Below are 3,756 nucleotides of genomic sequence, written 5' to 3' on the forward strand. Positions count from 1 at the left end.
GTTTCCGAAACAGTGAAGAACATACGTAAATTTGTGGATAGAGAAACTGTTATTGCAACCAAATGAATCCATCTAACAGATACGAGACACGTTCTTGTTCAGCGTTGGGGTACGCAATTCTATGTGTGTATCAGAGACTTTTATCAAACTGAAGAAGGCGGTGACTTTAAACCAACTAGGAAGGGTATCAATCTTCCAGTCAGTCAATGGTATGAAATGCTACAACGAACCGGTGAAGTTGAAGACATGCTACGTGAAATTAATGGCGAAGATGACTGTGGTATAGGAAGGGACGAAAATGACAATGGAAAAACTTACCCGATCAAGTATTCCGATGTTCTTGTAGGACTAGATAGCGACCCATGTAATGTAGGATACTGGTTTTATCATCCAAAATCGTGACTGAATCATTAACGATGAAAATAAATTCGGTACAGTGTCGGGTGAAAACAACAACGGGAAAGTTCCTGTAGACAAGACAATTGAAGTTAACCCGATAAATGCAGTTCAGCTTCAGAAGAAAAATGACAATGCGAAAACTAACACGGTCCCATATTCCAATGTTCTTGTAGTACTTGATACTGACCCATGTAATCAGGAATACTGGATTAATCATCTAAAATAGTGATCAGATCAAACCACTTTTTTTCTCACAGTAGGAAGTGTTATGTCATTATTCGACCAAAATAAAGCGAGATAATGAAGCAATTATTATTATTATGTCAATGTCACAGTAAAGATGAAAGGACTCTACGCACGTGCTATGTTTGCGAGCGGAGATGTGCGTCCTTTTGTTTAATTGCCTTGTTATAATTATACATTATTGACATCCATAGCGATAGTGATGATGTTGTCGAAGATGACAATGATGGTGACTATGATAAGTGCAAAAGCGACTTACTGTACTGCAAACAAAAATAAAATATATTCCTAATACCTAATATTACATTTTTAAATATATAGTATGGTCTGTAATATCCTCGGATACTATCAAAACTGAAGAATAAAACAAAAATAACATAATAATTCGAAAAAATAACTAACGGTTAAAGAATACTTTAAAGAAACATACAAAAAACACGTAAAAATATCCTTGTAAAGTAAATTAATTTTTATTTAAAGGAAACAAAATTCATGTCAATCTAAATTTTATGTAAAATAAATCAATTTTATGTAAAGGAAATGAAAATCGTGTAAAGAAAATAATTCTATGTAAAAGACCAACGTAAAATCATTAACATTAAAAAATAAAAAAGTGATAAACAAAAATTCGTGTAAAGTAAAATAATTTTATGTAAAAGTGGGGGGGGGGGAAGTGAAGAAAAATCCGTTGTTGTTATTAAGAAAGTAAAAGTTGTAATCCCCGCAGTCACCAAAAATAAGAAGAAAAAAAAAACAATCCTTGTTTTGTATCTGATGACTCTAAATTACTGTTATAAGTTATATTCTGGCTAAAGCCTCTCTTAGATAAAATTTTTCATGTTCAATTTTAAAAAGAATCATAGAAGGTATATATGATTTAGAAACTGTTACCAATATGGTTAAAGGCCTAGAGAAAATTACAACATATAGGTCTAATCGGATAACCATAAGCCAGAATCAAGAAAATTGTAAATTAAACTAAATTAGACTAAAGATTATAGAATAGTATTGGCCTATGATAAGTGAATAATTATTGATGAGTTTAAAACTGTACCATATGGATATGTTTAGTAATACTATGGAGGAATATATATTTCCTCCATGGTAACACTATGTAAAAGTTTTGCTTTAATATTGTAAGTGATTTTATCTATGTTGATAAAATATTGTACTGGACGATTATTAAAAATATAGTGTTTGTGTAAACTAAAAAATTGATTGTATATATATTGTAAATTATAATAATTAGACTTTCTTTTGTATGTATTTTAAATTATTGTAATTACTTTTGAAATATAAGAGAAATATTTTATTTTTGTAATGTCTTAAAGATATTGTATATTTCGTAAATATATGTTATTACTTTTTCAAACATACGAGACATATTTTATTTTTGTATATATTATAATTATATGACTGATTGAGGAAATAAATTGAAGCGTTGCTCATCGATGAAACATGATATAAATCGTTCTCATTACTTGAAATTACTTTGTTTGGCGAACGTGAAACATATACACATAATACTTTGAATAAAACTTATTTTCTTGACACGAAATTTTTTTCTTTACATAAAATTTATTTTCTTGACATAAATTTTATTTTCCTTACATAAAATTAATTCACTTTACATATACTTTCAATTTATTTGTTTTCAACATTCAGAAGCTTCAAATCATATTTTTTTTTTTTAACGAATTGCTTGTAAGTGTTATACACTGTATTTGAATTTAATTTTTGGTTTTAACTGTTAATGCAACGCTTAATTAGGCCTTTGTAACCATCGCACGAAGCGCGATATAATGGCTACTGGTAACGGGCTGTCTCTTATACACATCTAGATGTGTATAAGAGACAGTTTTACAGTTTTACAATGTCCTTTTTTCGCATTTCAAATGAATTCATTCTTTAAAAGTGTTTACAGGTGTTTTTTTTTTTCGTTTTTTTTTTTAACTTATTCTCTTATTTAAAAATATTACATAGACCTACTTGAATCTATCATTTCTAAATGTTTTTCATTTCTGATTTTTTACGGCGAAGCTGTATATTTATATAATTGGTATAAATCGTATATTTATATCCTCTTTTAATTATTTTGCTTTAATTGTTAATTCATATTATATCACTGTGTTTTGTACTTTTGAAATTTTACATTTTATTTAAAGTATTTTGGGTGTACTGTAACTGTTTCGTAGTTTTTTTTTTTGCGTTTCGTTTATTTTAAATTTCTTCAAATACTTTTACTTTTATCTTACAGTACTTTTTCTATTTTCTGTGTTAAGTACTTCTGACTTTATCATTTTCTTTTTCGTCTCTGAATTTTTAACAGGTGAACTAATTCAAAAATTCTTGTTTAATATAATTGTTATTATTTTTATTCTTAGAGTGATTTTGAATTCATGTTTTACATGTTTTAAAATTTGACTAGGGTTTTGTTCATTGAATTTTAATTTTACATGGCTATCATTTATAAAAGTACATTACTTGTGTTCCATCTATTTTCTATTGAAGTAATTTTATTTATGTTATAAGTACGTATTTATAAGTTAATTAGATAGGGAAAAATTTATTTTTATGCCGATAGCATTTTGAATAATATTAGTATGTTTCTTCAAAGTATTTTTTAACCTTTAGTTATTTTTTCTAATTATTATGTTATTTTTGTTTTATTCCTTCAGTTTTGATAGTATCCGAGGATATTATAGACCATACTAAATATTTAAAAATGTAATATTAGGTATTAGGAATATATTTCATTTTTGTTTGCAGTACAGTAAGTCGCTTTTGCACTCATCATAGTCACCATCATTGTCATCTTCGACAACATCATCACTATCGCTATGGATGTCAATAATGTATAATCATAACAAGGCAATTAAACAAAAGGACGCACATCTCCGCTCGCAAACATAGCACGTGCGTAGAGTCCTTTCATCTTTAGGGAGCCTCGCAAAATAAAGCAACGCGTATACGAGTGGACCACGCAATGCGATTAAGGGCAGTTTAATCCCATAGTTGGCCACGCGTTGGGATTATTTTCCTGGGCTACTCCACTTCGTAGTGGGGAATTGATAACAGGCTTAGTGTAAAAACCCAATTAACACAAACAAAAAC

This window comes from Anneissia japonica, unplaced genomic scaffold (genome assembly GCF_011630105.1).
Source record: "Anneissia japonica isolate Jap-2015-1 unplaced genomic scaffold, ASM1163010v1 scaffold287769_len469884_cov163, whole genome shotgun sequence".
NCBI classification, from domain to species: Eukaryota; Metazoa; Echinodermata; class Crinoidea; order Comatulida; family Comatulidae; genus Anneissia; species Anneissia japonica.